General features: G+C 36.7%; 1 protein-coding gene across 25 annotated transcripts in view; it reads left to right on the top strand.

Moving 5' to 3' along the window:
• Nucleotides 1-19,085, top strand: part of BAZ2B (bromodomain adjacent to zinc finger domain 2B) — a 423,693-nt gene that overhangs the window by 82,374 nt on the left and 322,234 nt on the right. For all 25 annotated transcript variants that reach the window (XM_074399602.1, XM_074399607.1, XM_074399604.1 and 22 more), the window contains exon 4: nucleotides 12,020-12,379. The gene's annotated coding sequence lies outside the window, so the exon portion shown is untranslated. The remainder of the gene's footprint in view (nucleotides 1-12,019; nucleotides 12,380-19,085) is intronic.

Below are 19,085 nucleotides of genomic sequence, written 5' to 3' on the forward strand. Positions count from 1 at the left end.
GGATTACCAGGCAGAGACTCTTATTCTTTTTTCTTACTTTCTTCCAAACAAACAGAGTCTCTCTCTCTGTATGCTGAGTCACCTGGAAATGGGAGTGTGGTGATGCAACCACCCCTGTAGCCACCTCCCCTGTAGCCACCACCACTGTTAATGCAGTAGGTCAGACCTGAAGCCAGCACAGCACTGGGCCTTGCCCAAGGACCTTTCCTGTAGGGTGGCAAGTTCCCTCAGGCCTCTGGCATATCCAGAGATGCCATCTGGGAGCCAGGGATTGGAGTAAAAAACTTTAGCAATTTACAGCCAGGTATGGTGGCTCACACCTGTAATCCTAACAATTTGGGAGGCTAAGGTTGATGGATTGCTTGAGCTCACAAGTTCAAGACAAGTGTAGGCAACATGGCGAAACCCTGTCTCTACAGAAAATTTTTTAAAAAATTACTTGGGCATGGTGGTATGTACCTGTAGTCCCAGTTACTTGAGAGGCTGAGGTGGGAGGATTGCTTGAGCTTGGGAAGTTGAGGCTGCAGTGAGCTGTGATTGTGCCATTGCACTCCAGCCTGGGTGACTCAGGGAGACCCTGTCTTGAAAAAAATAAAAATGAAAAGCCTTAGCAATTTACATGATGTTTTATTTTACTGTGGCTAAGCTAGCACTCAAACCACAATACAGAGGCTTTCACATTGTTTCCTCTTCTTTTCACAGGCAGAGGAGCTTCTCCTTGTGGCCAGCACCACCACCAGTCCATGGTGGGTTCTGCCAGGCCACTGCTGATGTTCAGGTCAAGCCCAAGGGCTCTTTTATCAGCTTGTAGTGAATGCTGCCAGGCTGGGGACTTAGCCTCAGGACAATGGGCTCCCCTCTGGCCCAGAGCAGGTCCAGAAATTCTGGCCAAGAGCCTAGGCCTAGACATAGGGACCTGTAGAGCCTGCTTGTTGCTCTGTGTACAACATACTGTGTACAAGCTGATACCTAAGGTGCAAGACAAAGTCCCCTTTACTTTTTCCTCTACTTTTCTCAAACAGAAGTAGTCTTTCATCATAGTCACCACAGCTGGGAATGGGCTGGGTCCCACCTGAAGCCAGTATATCAGAGCCTGAGGCCTACTGTGTATTCCCTGGGTGTTGCTGCTTGTTCAGGAACTCTTTAGTCAGCAGGTAATGAATCTTGCCAGGACTGGGTCCTTCCCTCTGAAAGTACTGGATTCCCTTTTGGCCCAGGGTAATCTAGAAATGTCATCTAGAAGCTAGTGCCTGGAATGGGGGCCTCACAACTCCGCCCAGTGTCCTATCCTACTGTGATTAAGCTGGTTTCCAAGATGCAAGACCAAGTTCTCTTTATTACTCTTCGCTCTCCTTAAGCAAAAGGAGGGAGGTCACTTTCGTTGCTACAAGCTGGACTGCCCAAGGTTGGGAGAGGGATGGTATAAGCACTCCTATAGCCACCCCAACTAGTATCTTCATAGGTCACATGCCACCATAGTCCACTGGCTCTAAGCCCAGCCTAGCATTAGGATTTGCCTAGGAAATTCCATCCTTGTGTTCTACACTATCTTTCAAGTTTACCTAGGACCCCAGAGCCCTTCAGCCCACCATGGTGAGGCTTGCTTTGAAACTCAAGTGCTGACCACCACGATGGGTGATTTCCCTCTGTCTAGTTCTGGTTCCGATGCCCCCTCTGTGCACAGGTGCCGTCTGAGCCCAGCACAGCTTTATTCTCCACTACAACAAGGCATCACTGAGTTCAGTGTAGTCTCCCAGGTGGTGCATTCTCCCTCTCTACAGTGGTAAGAGTTTCTCTCCAAGCCTCACAACTATAGTCAGAGATTTGGGAGGGGTGGTTGTGGCTATTTAAGACCATCTCTCCTGCCCTCCTCAATTCTTCTTTCAGGAATATGAAGTTAAAACAATTTACTGTGATTGCTCACCTTATTTTTGGTTTTTGTGATGGTGATTTTCTGTGTACAGGTAGTTATTTAAATTTGGTGTTCCATTTGGGAGTTGAGCAGAGTAGGCTTCTATTCTGCCATCTTGCTCTGCCTCCCACAACCCACTTTATGTTTTTTATATTTGTTTGGTTTTGTTTTGAATTGGGATCTCATACTGTGCAATTCCTAGAACATAATTGTCATAAATGTGAACTCCGATCATGATTCTCTTATTAAAGATAGTTGTGAAAATTGCTCTCATTATTGACTTTTGGTCCTGTATATATATTTTTTGGAATAGAGTGAAAATATGGCTGGACACACTGGCTCACACCTATAATCCCAGCACCTTGGGATGCCAAGGTTTGGGTGGATCACCTGAGGTCAGGAGTTCAAGACCAGCTTGGTCAACATGGCAAAACATCATCTCTACTAAATATACAAAAATTAGCTGGACGTTTAATGGTACATGCCTGTAATTCCAGCTACTCGGGAGTCTGAGGCATGAGAATTGCTTGAACCTGGGAAGCAGAGTTGCAGTGAGCCAAGACTGTGCCACTGCACTCCAGCCTGGGTGATAGAGTGAGACTCTGTCTAAAAAAAAGATAATACAGTGAAAATAAATAGACAGTAAATATAAAAACTCTGCTTTCCAACCAGAAACATACTGGCTGTCGAGGAATTTTTGAAATTGGATGTGAGATAAAAACATTTCCTCATTGTTCTAAAAAAGACCATTTTAGTGATTCAGGGAGCTTTCCCAAATGGCATATGGTAGTACCCTGAATAACTTGGAACTGTCCTTCAGGGCTACACTAGTATGAATTTTATGCTGAAGATATTATGTGAGGACAGCTTATAATGCAAAGATGGTTTAATCACTTTTGGATGGCCTCTTTAACACACTTTAATACACAGGATGTGTATTCTCCTTCCCCTGTCTCCATCCAGAAAAAGTAGTCACTCCTTACTGAGTAAATCATGTACTCAGTTTTACTTGGAATATTTCCATTAGGTAGTTATCACATTGTATCAGATATTTTGGGGTGTGAATGCCTCTCAGTTGGACTGTGCATTCTTCAAGGGCTAGCAGTTGTGCTCTGCCTCAACAGACATGTACTGGTAACACTTTTAGAAAGAGACTTTCTGGGAGAATGAGACCCTGTCTAAAAAAAAAAAAAAGTAAAAAGACTTTCTGGAAATAAAAATGATGCGCCAGGCGCGATGGCTCAAGCCTGTAATCCCAGCACTTTGGGAGGCTGAGGCGGGTGAATCACGAGGTCAAGAGATCGAGACTGTCCTGGTCAACATGGTGAAACCCCGTCTCTACTAAAAACACAAAAAATTAGCTGGGCATGGTGGCGCATGCCTGTAATCCCAACTACTCAGGAGGCTGAGGCAGGAGAATTGCCTGAACCCAGGAGGCGGAGGTTGCGGTGAGCCGAGATGGCGCCATTGCACTCCAGCCTGGGTAACAAGAGCGAAACTCCATCTCAAAAAGAAAAAAAAAAGAAGATGCATACTTCTAAGTACATATCTAAGTTTATAAATTGCATTGATATAACAGCTGTATCATACAATTTATTTTTATTTTTGTTTTTTAATTTTTGAGATGGAGTTTCACTCTTATCACCCAGGCTGGAGTGCAGTGGTGCGATCTGGGCTCACTGCAACCTCTGCCTCCCAGGTTCAAGTGATTCTCCTGCCTTAGCCTCCTGAGTAGCTGGGATTACAGGCATGCACAACCACGCCCAGCTAATTTTTGTACTTTTGGTAGAGACAGGGTTTCACCATGCTGGCCAGGCTGGCCTCGAACTCCTGACCTAAGGTAATCTGCCTGCCTTGGCTTCCCAAAGTGCTGGGATTACAGGCATGAGCCACTGTGTCCAGCCACAACTTATAAATAATAATAAAATATCCACTACTGTCTTATAAAATTCATATAGCCAGTTGATTCTCACAGAATGCTATAGTTGATTTTTACCCAACCCTTACGTCTGTAGTCTTATCAGTCGGTAGCCAATCTATGGTTGCAATTGTTGAGCAAATGTAATTCTGACATGCATGTTAATTGATATTTTTGTTTAAGTAAATGAGTAAGAGGAACATTAAACAACAAAAGTATATGTTGGAAATTTACTTTTTCATCAGTGATGTGAACAACTTCTTGCTAAATTTTTAAGAGTTTCTATGTATTGTTAACATTCAAATTGTCTCATCTTTGGCCAATGGGAGCCACCTCATATTGAACTCTTCAAATTTGCCACCAAGTCCTTTTGACATGACACCAATAATCTTTCATAATTTCCATGCTTACTGGTGTGACAGGGTATTCTAAGCTCATTTTTGAATATTTCCTGTCCCAAATTTGGAGTCAGCCATTGCTTCATGGAATCCTTTTTAGGGGCAGATGGCATATAGAGAGCATAATCTGTATACTGTGGATGTGTGCTGGTTGCTATACACTGGTCCTTGTTTCTAGTTATTTACAGTATGTAAGTAAGAAATATGTATTTTTAAGTATAAAATATCTAATGAGTTCACTCTAATATATATTTTTAAAATTCAGCATCACAAGAGTTTTTATGTAATTAAAAAATTAATTTCCCAAAAACACCAATGTATTCATTTTTTTCTTTTTATTTATTTACTTATTTTTTGACAGGGTCTTGTCCTGTTGCCCAGGCATGAGTGCGGTGGCACAATTTTGGCTCACTGTAGTTTTGACCTCCTGTGCTCAAGCAATCCTCCCACTTCAGCCTCCTGAGTAGCTGGGACTATGGGTGTGTCCACCATGCCTGGCTAATTTTAAAAATTTTTTGTAAAGTTGGGGTTTTGCCATGTTGCCCAGCCTGGTCTCTAACTCACTCCTGGGCTCAAGCAGTTCTCCTACTTGGGCCTCTCAAAATCTTGGGATTGCAGATGTGAGCCACTGGGCCTGGCCATTTGCTTTTTCTCAGACTGTGCTTGCAACAGTGTTACAATAACACCACCAATAATAGCATAAGAATATAGTTAGTGATAATTTCAGTTGCTGTTTTGTCTTGTTGCTTTGAATACTATATACTGTTAAATTAGTGTGTTTTTAGTTGTTGTGTTTTAAAGTCACTTGGAATAATTCTCTGTATGGTTATGCCACCAACTTCATATATAATTAAGTTCATTTATTTATTTGGTTTTCACTTTTATGGGATTGTATTTCAGCGTTTTGGTTTTTTTGAGACATAGTCTCACTCTGTTGCCCAGGCTGGAGTTTAGTGGCATGATCATAGGCCACTGCAGCCTTGAACTCCTGGGCTCAAGCAGTCCTCCTGCTGTGGCCTCCCAAAGCACTGGGATTACGGATGCAAGCCAATGCACCTGGCCTGCTTTTTAACTTTGTTTCTGTTTTATAATAATGTAAATGACTTTATATGGCTCAAAATTCACATCTACAATACAGGTTTTATGAGATACTCACATACTGTACTGTTCCTATTTTTACTACTCTGCTCCCTTCCTCCTTTTAGGTAACCATGTTTTTTTTTGGAAGGTTTTCATTTATCCTTTCAATTAAAAAATAGGTAAATATCTAGATGAATGGTGGCATACTATGCTACATGTTTTTTCTCCTACTTGCTTCTTCACTTAACAATAAATACTGGAATTGACTGTAAAGTACTTCATACTATATATGTCCCTCATACCTTTTTAAAAATTGTATAGTACTCCGCTGTGTGGATTTACCATAATTAATTCAACTATTTCACTATGACAGATATTTGGATTATTTCCAGGCTTTTACTATAGCAGTGTTTCAATGAATAACTTCCTATATACATGCCTATTTTCATATTTTTGTCAATGTTGGTCAGATTCTCAGAAGTGAGATTTGCTAGCAAAAATGAAATAAAATAAACACATATGTAACTTTGTTACATACTGCCAAATTCTCCTTTGTTGTGGTTTTTCCATTTTTTGCTCCAAAAAGAATAAAGAAAGAAAGAAACAAAAAACTGCCCTTTTTTTCTACAGGAGCCTCACTCACTAACAGACTGTTTTGTAAAACTTGGATTTTTGTGAATCTGACATGAAAAATAGTATCTCAGTGATTCTTAATGTGCATTTCTCTTACTTTGAGCAAGGTTATGAATCTTTTTATTTAAGAGACGCTTCTTTTATTTTTTTCTGTGTTTTGTTTTTGAGACAGAGTTTTGCATGTTGCCCAGGCTGTAATGCAGTGGTTAATTATAGTGCACTACAACTTCAAACACCTGAGCTCAAGTCATCTTGTCTTAACCTCCCAAGTACCTGCGACTAGAGGTGTATACCACTACACCCAGCTGTTTTGCTCTAACCACACCCATTTCGCTTTCTTTCCTTTTTCTTTCCCTTCCTTTTTTTTTTTCCTTTTTCTTTCCTTTCTTCCTTACTTCCTTCTTTCCTTCCTTTCTTTTCTTTCCTTTTTCCTTTCCTTTCCTCTTTCTCTCTTCCTTTCTTCTTCTTCTTCTTCTTTTTTTTTTTTTTTTAAAGCAGGTTCTTGCTCTACCACCCTGGCTGGAGTGCAGTGGTTTAATCATGGCTTACTGCAGCCTGGACCTCCCAGTCTTCAAGTAGCTGGGACTACAGGGGCACACCACCATGCCCCACTATTTTTGTATTTTTTGTAGAGACAAAGTCTCACCATGTTGCCTAGGCTGGTCTCCAATTCATCTGCCTGCCTAAATCTCTCAAAATGCTGGCATTGCAGGCCTGAGCCACTGTGCCCAGCCCCATTTCTTTTTCTCGAAAATGTCTGCTAATCTCTAGTCATTTTGTTATCAGGTTGTTAGTCTTTTTCTTTTCTGTTTTTTGGATAGGCTTTACAGTTTGCTCGTGGTGTTTTTGTTTTGGCTATAGAAAAACTGTATAGTTAAGATTTGCCAATATTTCCATTCATTGCATCTGGTTTTGACCATTGCTAGGAAAATTTTCTTTACTCTCTAATTTACTCTCTAATTATTGAGGAATTGTTCCATAATTTTTTCTAGTATTCTTATAGATTAAATTTTTCATGTTTAAATATCTGATCTTTCTCAGTTTTATTTATGGAACAGATCAAAATTTATCCTTTTCCTTATAAATAAATATCCAGTTATTTGAACACCATTTTTGCTTTTGTCCTTTTTTTTTTGAGATAGTGCTCACTCTGTTGCCCAGGCTGGAGTGTAATGACGCTATCATGACTTACTTCAGCCTTGACCTCTTGGGCTCAAGCGACCCTTCTGCTGCAGACTCCCTGGTAGCTAGGACTACAGGCATGCACCACCATGCCTAGCTAATTTTAAATTTTTTTGTAGAGACTGGATCTAGCTATGTTGCCTAGGCTGGTCTCAAACTTCTGTCCTCAAACATTCCTCCCACCTTGGCCTCCCAAAGTGCTGGTATTATAGGCATGAGCTACCATGTATGGCCTTGAACCCCAATTATTAAAAAGTCCATCTCTTCCTCACTGCTTTGAGATACAGCTTTTATTTATACTAAATTTCCGTATGTGCTTGGGTCAATTTCTCATTTTGTTATTATGTTTTATTGGTTCTTTATTCATGTGCCAGTGCCAACTATTAAATTACAAAGGTTTTATAATGTTTTAATATCTGTTATGATTGTCCCCTCCCCCCCAGCAAAATCTCTTTTTCAAGATTTTCTGTTTTTCTTATTCCTTTTTCTAACTGAATTTTATAACAAATTTGTGCTTACAGCTATGTTCTTAATCAGGGTTGTTTATCAGAAGCCCATTTAGAGTTCTCACAGACTGTTAAGCAATCTCTTCATACTGCAGTCTGTCATTTGTACTGCCTATACAGTTATTGTTCCCTCAAAACAAGGTTGATCATGCCACTTTTTCACTAGCCTTTGTTGGCTCTTAGGATAAATTCAACCACCTTACCATGGCACTTAGGCCTTTTACTCTCAGGTCTCAGCCTTCATCTTGGTCATGACATCCCTATCATCCCTTTATCTCTGTCCTTCCTCATACTGCATATTCCTGCTATAAAGAATTTCTCATTAGCAGATGGATACCAGATCTAGTATCTTTGCATATTTATACTTATTGTTTCTTTCACTTAGAAGACCATCTCCTACCCAGAACTTCTTTGCCTTGTAAGCTCTCAGTGTTTGACATGCAGTTCAAATGGCATCTCTTTGATAAAGACTTTTTTAGTCTCCCAGTGAGAATCAGTTGCCTCATCCTCTTTATTCTCACAAAACTTTATTATTTGTATCTTTATAATATGATTTATATGAGTCTCTAATCTCCCAGGAATTTCACACTTTCTACATCAACCAGAATGTGAGCTTTTCATGTTTTTCCAGCCTCTAGCATAGTATAGCATAGAGCAAGCACTCAAATGTTTGTTCAATGATTGAAAACAAAGTTTCATCAGTCTGTAGTGATTGAAACAGAAACAAGATATGACAGTGGCCAGCTTGTTATACTGTTGAGATCTCTCCTTTGTTTTTCTTTGTAGTCAGCCTTCCTAGGCTTTGTTCTCTGTACATGGCAATTCCTTACTCTTTGAAGAACCATGTACAATACCCATAGTAGTAAATTAGATAGTTATCCAACTCTATCTCTGTATCTACCTATTTAAGAAGTTCTGTCTTTGCCCTAAAAACAGATGCTTCTTTATAGAAGAAAGTGCAACAATTTAGTCCATATTGGTGGCATAATTAGCCTGTGGGATGGATAAATAGGTATAGAATTTCAGAGTTAATTATCACTAACATTGGAAAAGATCTGCTTGATCATTAAATTCTTTCACAATTATGTACATGATGAAGTACTAATATAGATGATGATATTGGGTAGAAGACTAAGTGCTGATTGGAATTAAATTATTTTATAACTATAGCAACTATTTTCTCTGAAAATTTCCCCCTCAACTGTATATTATAATCTCTGAAATGATGAAGTATGATAACATGAAAAAAGGGAAGGAATCATATTTTAAAAACACTTTAACAACAACTTCTTAGTAAGACGGTATCAAATAGAGTAATCAGTTTAAAATTTCTAGGACATCATTTTTTTCTTAGGAAGAATCAGTTTGAAAGTACTGACTAAACTGAATAGTATATCTGAGTTACCAAATAACATTCAATAATTTTGAACATATATTTTAATATAAATTAAAGCCTTTATCATCGAGTTTCACTGAAATAGAGAAATTCATTTTATGAATTTGAGGTATCTGTGAGTTTTTCATTTACCAACTATTTTGTTAATTATTTTCATATAACTTCACCATTGACAATGTCACAAATATTTCCTGAACTATTTAGAGCCCTTCATAATAAAAATGTATTTTAAAATGTTTTAAAAATACATTAAAATCAAGGTTTTCACTGTCACCTCTTTTCTCCTTTTTTCCAACCTTTTGATGATGGTAAGATTTATTTGGTTATAAGTTACTTCCTTGTACAATCAAGTAAAAGACAATTTTGGGATGTATATGGCTCCAGCTTGAAATTATATATACATATTCTTATAAAAATTTTTGAATTATGATTCTAAAATTCCTCAGGGGAATATGAGTTTTTATATAGTAGTTAGTAACTTCCATTACATATATTGTTTTTTTCTGTTGATTAGACACATTTCCACAATTTAAATTAATGAATTTTATTACTTTATTTTTTTCACAGGTTTCTTTTCTAAAATCCAGGCAATGTAAATTATATATCCTTATGAAACCATTGTTTGAGAAACCAATGTGCTATCTACAATCCCAGTATTTCAAAATATATTTGGAACCAAAAATTGAACCATGCTTTGCAGTATATTGTTTGAAATATCTAAGCAAAGGATATATTCTTAATTATTCAAGTTACAGTGTGCCGCTTTATTTCAAGCAAAGTATATTTTAGGAGAATTCTTTATGAAAATCAAGATAACTTGAATCTAGCACTTTTTCCTTATCTTTTCAAAATTATTTTCAACAGTATGCTAATGATTAAAGTGTCAGAAATAGATTGTTAAAATATTAATATTCAATACTTTATGCATAGAAATATCAGTGAATTCCATTTTTTAGTTCCACATACTTAAAAATATTATTTATTTGAGTAATGACCGCTATTGTAGAACAATGCATGAACTTTTTTGTATGTGACTTGGGATAGAAATCTTAGATACTAGCATCCATACCTACATTTTAATCTATATTTTTCTTCTCAACATTATTAGTAAATTTTGAGATTACAGAACTGTTGACCCCGTCATACATATACAGAACTTGGCCTCCGAGTTAATTAAATATGAGTTAATAATATATTATAAGGAAATTATTGTCCTTATTACAGTTATTAGGTAGTTACTCAAATTATAGCTTGAAAGGAAGGCAGAGCATGGAAAAACTCAGGATTAAATTATGCATTTGAACCTTAGGCCAGTTTTTACTGTAGAGACAGTTTGCTGGTAAAAGAGAAACTGTATGTCATTGAAATTAAATGCTTTTCTGGGGATGGAAGATTCCAGTTTTTAATGAAATTACTGAGTGTGGTGTAGTGAAATGATTAAAATCTGTATTCTGGGAATGTGGCAGGGAAAAAAAAATCAATAAGTGCTAGCACAGCTTTGCTGCTCAATGTGAATCCTGAGAATGAAATAAACTACTACAAAAATAATAATTAAAAACATATCAGCACATTAATTTATTTAGCATCAGTCTCCTGAGACATCATATTCACTAATTTTTAGCATACATTTTACTATGTAATGAGCAGCCTTCTTTTCAGATATCCCTATTAGACAGGCAGTATTTCTGCCCTTCCCCCAGTGCTCCTGCATTGCAATCATTGTACTTGCACTTATTATGTTACAAATGACCGAGGTAAGGCTGACATTCTCAGTGCATGCAAAAAGACCTAGTCTGCCAAGCTTTTTTTTTTTTTTCCCTAATGAAGCAGCTTTGTGAAATCTCCCCATGTGTTAATACTAATGAAGATCCTCCAGCACAATTAAAATCACAGCCAGTGGCTGAAGAGGAAACATAAAACAATAGCATCTTTTAAGATACATTTATCCACATATGTATGTATAAAATATACACAGATGATCAAATTATTCTCCGATAGCTTAATTTTTACTTACTCTTCATCCTGAAAATCAGATTATGCAATTTTTAATTATATTAACTTTGAGATTTTCTTGTGTTCTGGAGGGAAAAAACGGTACTTAACGAACTTCTAAAAAAAAATACGTATCTTCTTGGCTTATAAAGTGTTATCAAGATTAAGGTTTGTTTTTTTTTTTTTTACAAAAAAATTGTTTTTAGGAATCTAGAGGATGGGGTGCAGGAGGGAATGGGGCATATTTTATCTTTAACTTGACTGGTTGCAAGATTTGGGAATTGGGATTGGGGAATGGAAGGTAAAAACAAAGTTGTAAGAGATTCTGGGGGTAGACATACAGCATATAACTGCATGTGTAGTTTAAAGGAGCAAAGGGCTACCAGTCTTATAGCTTGATTTTTAAAAAGTGTTTAGTGGCTACAATTTGCTATGCTTTTTTCTAAAGTCTCAGAAACTGGAAAAAAAAAACTATCGAGATTACCTTTTACAGTGTGTGCATATAACTTTAAAACGATTTACTACTTTAACATCTTTTATTTAAATTTTAACTCAGTGCATAAACATTACAGCCAGTTTAACTTATCCATGGAAAGGCAGTAGAATTTTACCCCGGGACCATCTTGCATCCTGCTTTTTGAGTTTTAACATCCGCAAAATCTCGGCATATTAATTTAGTTGATTTGTAGAATTCTGAGTTTAGGAACAAAAAAAGTTTAGGTGGAGATGGTTGACCTATGCTCCCTACTCTCTAGTTTTTGTTTTTTAAAAACTAAGTTTTAAATCCTGTTTTCTGTCCTGTCTTCTTTAAAAGCAAAACAAAACATTTTAAGTTTCTTAACTTTTTCTTGGGACAAGGAACCGTGCAAACTCAAAGCTACAGTATTCTTGGAAGGAAGAAGCAACCCCCTCCCTTGGCTCCTTTAGGAGCTGATAGGTCATTTATTATTGGAACTGAAATGGTATAAACAATTCTCTCTCTTTTTTTTCCCTTGTTAACAGCAACTTTCATTGTTAGAGAGAGGAGAGAGAGAGAAGCCTTGTTGGTTGACGTCACTTGGTTCATGAAGCCTTCGCCTAGAAGTGAAGCTGCTGAACAAACCTTGAGAAGAATCATCTCCTGCTTCAATCTGCTGCTGGATAGGAACTAATCAGAGAGAGAGAGGCGGAAGACGGAGAAGGAGGGAGTCGAGGGCTTTCCTGATCACAAATCTCACCTCCACTACAACTCTCTTTATACTTTTCTTGCAGAAATAATAATAGAAATAAGGAGGTGGTGGGGTTTCCAAAAATCTTAACCTTCAACCATCTGGGGAAAAGGCAAAAATTCCATTCACCGCAACTCTCAGTTCGAAAGTAAAGGTGAGTTTAAAATCCTCGGGCGTGAGGGGTGCGGGTAAGGATGAAAATTCCCAGTGTTACAAAGCCAGTGGGAACAGCAGCGGAGAAACTGCGCTCGGGCGAGCGGGGGACTCCGGAGTTGCTGCGTGGAGGCGCTCGCCCGGCCGCCCTCTCGCCCTTCGCCGCTGTTTACCCTCGCCGGTTGCTGCGGCTCTTTGTTGTGGTGGCCGGAAGGCTGGGGTGGTTCTCGGGGTCCCGAGTGGAGTTTGGGGGAGGAGGACGCGAAGGTGTGCGGTCCTGAGTGGGAGGTGGGGGGGTGCGGCCTCAGGAGAACGTAAAGTTTATTTCTGGAAGCCGGTGCGGGACTTCGCTGGAGTAGGGCCGTGGGCCATGATCCCGGCCGGGCAGGCGCTGCCGCCGCCAGTCCGCCACCTTTGTGCCGGCCGCCCTGGCTTCGCGTCTCCTTCCTCTTCCTCTTCGTCTTCCAGCGCTCTGGTCGCCCTCAACAGTTTTGCTTCTTAAAAAACCACCTCTGTCAGCGTTGCGATCGCCGTTTCTACCCCGGGATATCCGCTGCCCCCCACTCCTGGCCGGGGTAGTTTCTGGATCACTCCCCCCACCCCCGTCCGCCTCTTGCTGCCCTTTTTTGCCTCCGCCCCCTCTTCCCTCTCGGACTGTGGAGCTGCGTCTGCCACCCCCACTCCCCGGCTTGGGCCTCTAGCTCTTCTCTGTGTAGCTGGAGGCTCTGAGTTTACTGAAGAGGAGCGGGGGTGGGGGTGGGGCAGATGGGATTGGGAAAGACCTGGATACCTGGGAAGGTCTATGTCAGGACGCAGAAGGTTTGAGAAGCATTGCTTCTCATACAGTAAGGTCTGTGCCTTGGTCTCATCTTTTAGCAGTTCTTCCCCGGGAACGACTGCCGGCTCCCAACTCCTCTGCTTCCCTCTTAATCTTCTTGTCGCTACCCCTCCCCCCAGCCCCTCCACCCACCCGGGTTGCCTTTCGCGGCTCCCTCCCCTTTAAGTAGTTTCAGGAACCCCAGAATTGGGATTTGGGAAAGGGAAGGAAGTGTTTGAAGAGTCAGAGCTGGCCCTGTTGTTTGGGAGATTTTCTTTTCTTTTCTTTCTCCCTCTGTATTTATCTTTTGTCTGTTGCTTCCTTATAAAGAGGGAAGCAGCTGCAGTCCTTGGCCGAGTTGTTGAAATTTATCCCTTTGTGTATATTACAATATCCTCCATTTTTTTTCCTGCCCTCTAAACAACAAGCGTTTCGCCATCTTGGGCAATTTTATTCCCAAGTCGCTCTTTTTTATTTTTGAGGAAAGGAAAGGAGCATTAGGAAGGCAAAAACTGTGTCTGGATAAGGCTCAAAGTTTAGGAAATGATCAGGGGGCCCAGTGACGTCATGTAAACTTTATGGAGAAATTTTCCCAAGAGTAAATTTTTTGCTTAATTTTTCTCCTGTTTTATAGGATTGTGTAATTTACAGGTTGATAGGTTGCGTGGCTTATTTTTGTGTTTTGCTCTCAAAATGAATATACGAAGTCTGCATATTGTATGTTCTGGTAACAGGTGGAAGATTATGTGCAAAAAATGGTAAAAAAAAAAAAAAAAAACTTTTGGGCGTCATTCGTTATTTACCTGGTTTTTGTGTACTTTTTTTTTTTTTTTTTTTTTAAAGCTTTCAACTGTTATCTGTAGTAAGTGTATTCCCTTTCTTATTTACTACATTTTACCCCATGGATTTTTTTGAAAATTAGCTTGGTTAATATTTATGTATGATTATTTTAGATTACCTGGCTCCCCCTTTATAATAAAATATTCAGGGATTTTCTTTTTCTATTATTTAGTTACACTTTGAAAAGAAATGACTGAATACCTTAAGGTAATGGATACTTTAAAATTTAGTAGCAGATATTAAGTCAAACAATTGTGGAGTATTTAAGAGGCAGAATTGATTTTAAAAAATATTTTATAATCTCTAGCTATAAACTCTTCGTCAGCCATTATGAACAGATAATAAAAACTAGCACTGTTTTAATTTGCTTGTCTAAAATAGTTTTTCGCCTCGCAAAAGTTGGTTTGGTCACATGACCAAACTTAATGATACACTGACTAGTATATAAATAAGAGGCACTGTAAATTGAATGGGAAAGTGCAATTCTGTCTCCTGTAGTCATTTTCAGTCAGCATATTTACATCTCTTCTAACAAGGACATGAAACTGTCTGTATTTAATTTGCATTCTCTTTGTCTTCTGGGTTGGGGGAAAAACACTGACTACAATTAACTTAAAAAAAGCTAATAGAAACAATTCTGAATACATTGAAAAGGTTTGTCTAACACAAAAATTTATGATCTATACGGTATGTTTTTATTTCTGTAGCAGTATTTGGTGTTAACTATTTATCCAGATATTTGCTTCATGTAAGATGCTATATAGAAAGCTTGACTGAGTTGAATGTCTGCCATTTATGTGAATTGTAGGTAGGTGAAAAATGTTTAAATAGTTAAAAGCACATAGAACAGATGGTTCTAAATTATACATGCAACAAAGGACTAGAAGATTTGGCAGATTATAAATGGCAAGCAACAGAGAATAAGCAGTTTAAGAAAATGGTAGTTAAGTACATTTGATGTCTCACACCTATTGTAAACACTGTACATATTATTGTCACTGTGCTGCATAATCAATAATTTGGACAACATTAAGACACTTGTATCGTTCAGATAGGAAAAAGTAATATTTTTACAGGTATTTGAAACCAGTGGTCGAATTTAAAATTATTTTAAGCCTATGATGATGAATACGAGGTTTTTTTAATGAAATTAGATTGTGTGCTTCAAAAATACAGTTATTTATGAGAACTTAATATTGTGTTCTTATAACGATTGGAGAGAAATAGGAATGGGTACATATTTTAAAATCCAGATAATAGTAGCTTCACTGTTCTCATATGTTAAACTAGTGCCGAAGTGTAGTACCATTTACTCTTAGGAACACTAATGAAAAAAATACTTCTAAACTCTTCAGTTTTGGAAATGCATTTATTGGAATATTGCTTGCGTCATTTATTAAATACTTGTTAAATGAAGGAAGGATATATTTTAGTTTTAATTTTTGAGTTTTATGCATAACATGATACTGATTTTACTTGAATATAGTTTACTTTGAAATTTTAGAATAGATGGATTCTTAGGCAGTTTTGTTTTCTTTCTAGAAGAGTAATTATATTTAGCATTTTCAAAAAATTTTGAATAGCTTAAAGTATTCAACTTGGTAGAAATTTGTTTTTATTTTTTATAAGCCATTCATTTAAAATGCACATAAGAGTGTAATGGAAACCTTAGAATTTTAATTCTGTTGCCCTTTCTCCCATTTCTTTGTTTGCATGTTTATTATAGAACTGCAGTGTAAAGGAGCAGATGTTTTGCCAAACATCCTGATGTGTTGCTTTTTCTTATGGGAGTGCATAACTGTTCTTCTGATGCATCAACTTGACAGCTGGTTGATTTCATGGAGCTGCTAAGAAGCCATTAGTGGTGTCATTGAATTGAAACAGAACAGTCACTCCCAGCTTGAAGTGCAATTGTTAATGTCTTTGTTGCTACTTTTGTGTTACTATACAAGATGTAGGATATCACAGTTGCACAAAAGTTCAGGATTTCTGTCTTATCTCCTTGAATTAGTGAAAGTGTGTGTTGGAACTTGATTACTTTTAGGTTTAAAGGTTTCTCAGAGAAGAGATTTTAAGTTGTAGTTTCTGAGTAGAATTACCAAAAGAAGAAATATGATTTAACACAAAGTAGTATGGTGATTTTGATCCTTAAGAGGAATTATATCAAGTTTTAGTGATTATTAGTATACCTGATTTCCTGGAGGATTAATTAAGTTACCTAGTTAGGTATTTTCAGAGTTTTTTTCGTTATATAGAACTGAGTATTTTGTATCATGAAGTTTTAAAAATATTGTTGTCCTATTTAATGAATGTTAATCCATTTGGTTGTTTCTTTAAACTTGTTGTAGGAGGTAATCAGAAAATAAAAGAAATAATTATTGGGGAAAGAGACAGTTTTGTATTTAATTTTTCTTTACAAAGAGGCCAGAATATTATTTAAAAATTCATACAAACTATGATCTAAAATACTTTACTAGTAGACATTTAATGATTTTTTAAAATTTATATTATATTTTTATTGTTATAACTTTTATTGATAGTTTCAGCTATCATACTGTAATACTAAAATGGTATCATCCCATTGGTGCCTATGCATTTTCTACTTTTTCTAATTTATTTGCATGGTGTTTTTTGGTGGGAGAGGTAAATGGGAGGGAGAAAAGAAGAAGAATGAAAAGTGATAATCCCAACACAGGAAAACACATTTTAAAAAATTCATGTCAATAAACTTTAGGATGATAAGATTTAAGGATGTAATATAGTTTATTTATTTTATTTAAACTATATTTATTAATATAGTTTATGCTATGTTAATAGAATTTTTCTAGTCAATAATATTTATTGACTTTTAATTTGTAGGTCTTTAGGTGTATTAGACATTTAAATAATTCCTCAAAGAGCATAAAATCTGTAACATTTAAAAGTTTGTCATTACAAAAATAAATACTTAAAATATGAAATTGATTAGAATATATAATTTGCTCTACAATATAAACAAATTTTTAACACTTATATTATTGATTCCAGAATTATGATTTCCTGAAATTCTAAGTTTATAGAGACACTTTACTTTTAAATTGGTTGTACATTACTGTGACTAAAGCTAAGATTTATATTCAGGCATTGTGCTTTCTTAACTCTTTTTATATAGTAGCCATACAACTCCTTACAAAAAAATCATTCTATTATCTTAGACTATGACTCAATATTTAAGAAATATATTTACTCATAACATTTTTGTTGAGGCAGATATTCATGTAAATCAGATTATGGCACATTGAATTGTGTATGAAATATAAACTTTTTTTTTAAAGGACTCCGGATAATATATTTTTAGAGATAATGTAGTCTTAGTTGTACTATACATAAACATCCTATAGTTTAGGAATTGCCAGGCATCAGATTTCTTTAAGGAAGATAATTCTTAATAGAAAGATCATTTTAAAAGTTCAAACTTAAATTTACAGGTTTTTCTGTTGACCGTATTAAATATGCCATTATGGGTAATGAATATATTTAATTCATTTTAAACTACATATGGAGTTATAAAATATTGGCCACATCTTTGTAGAAAACAGGAAAAGGAAATGAATATATATGACTTTTATATCTGTTTTGAGTGCTATTTGATTTGTGGCAGTCATAATAGAGTTTGAAATATAAAATATTTAAGAGTATGGATATTTACAAGTTAAACATTGAGTTTTTAACATCAATAGGGTTTTATAAGAATATGGGGTGAAAATATACTTTTTATTCCACATATTTAAATTTTTACTATATAAGGAAAGACTATTTCAGTTTGTTTTAAAAGATAAAGTTAATGCTCTAAAAATAGTTTTTATAATTTATAAAATTCAACTTGTACTTTGCCTTTTGAATATCTTTCATTCAAATAAAAATTGTGGCATGTTGGGGATAATAATAATGATGGCCACATAGATAAGGACCTTTACTAATTTTGTGTTGTGCACATGTGTGCATGGCATGTAAGAAAAAGGAGCATTTGGTTTGAAGATAATTCTTGCGTTGGTACTTCAGCTATGTGTAGGCATAATTGTGTGTTTTTTTCTGTTTTCTCCTCTTAACACTTTTCTACAAACATGCACTCATTAATCAAAGACAGTGCACTCCTGCTGAGGGCAGAGAGGTTCATCAAATTGGCAGTCAGTTTGGTGTAAAGAACGGTGTACTGAAGCTCTTAACTCGCTAGGACATAAATAAATCTAAGGTCTTTGTATGCAAACCCTAGAGGTTAATACTGTATAATTCAATGTCCTGTCTTTGTTTTTATGATTGATGTTTTTAAATGTTTCAAGCTTGGTGAAAGTCTTCTAGTAGGTCAGGTCTGACAATCTGATTGGCTGTAGTAAGAAAGCATTAGGTTGTCAGAAGGACTTTGAATATGCTGCAGAGATTTTGATTTTTTTTTTTCCTACGAGATCATTGTCATATTGCCTGAGCTGTTATAGGAATGTACCAATGATTGACATTCCCTGCTGTGATAATGGACCTAGTGCATAAAATGCCAATAGTTTGGTCCTATTTGTTCAGAAGCTTACTGCTATTTGTATCCTTAACAGAGCTAACATGTAGAACAAGCAAAACTACTGGGATTTCTCTGTAGAAATAGTGCTGGGATTTGGCTTTAACATGAAATGGTTGCATATTCATAATTTAAGAACAGCTGGTTACAGCAAGCACATAGTCATTTGCAAGCTATTATAAACCATTCCACTCACACATGGAGCCTGTGCTTGGTGATTTTTTTTTTTTTTTTTTTTTTTTATTGATCTACCTGCATTTAAAATCTGGTCACTGCTGCTACAGAAGCTCTTCATTTTAGCTGTGTTTGCAACACAGAACAGGTTCAATTTTAAATATTTAATTTAAACTTAATGCTGAATAAAATGAAGCTTTGAAGGAAACTAGTGTAGAAGGTCATGTCTTACCTGTCATATAGTTAATCTTGGCCAGAACCAAACAAACAAACCAACCTAGATTATACAACTATTGTAATTTTTGGAATGTATGTTTTATTATTTTATTT

Source organism: Saimiri boliviensis, chromosome 5, assembly GCF_048565385.1.
Source record: "Saimiri boliviensis isolate mSaiBol1 chromosome 5, mSaiBol1.pri, whole genome shotgun sequence".
Taxonomy (NCBI): domain Eukaryota; kingdom Metazoa; phylum Chordata; class Mammalia; order Primates; family Cebidae; genus Saimiri; species Saimiri boliviensis.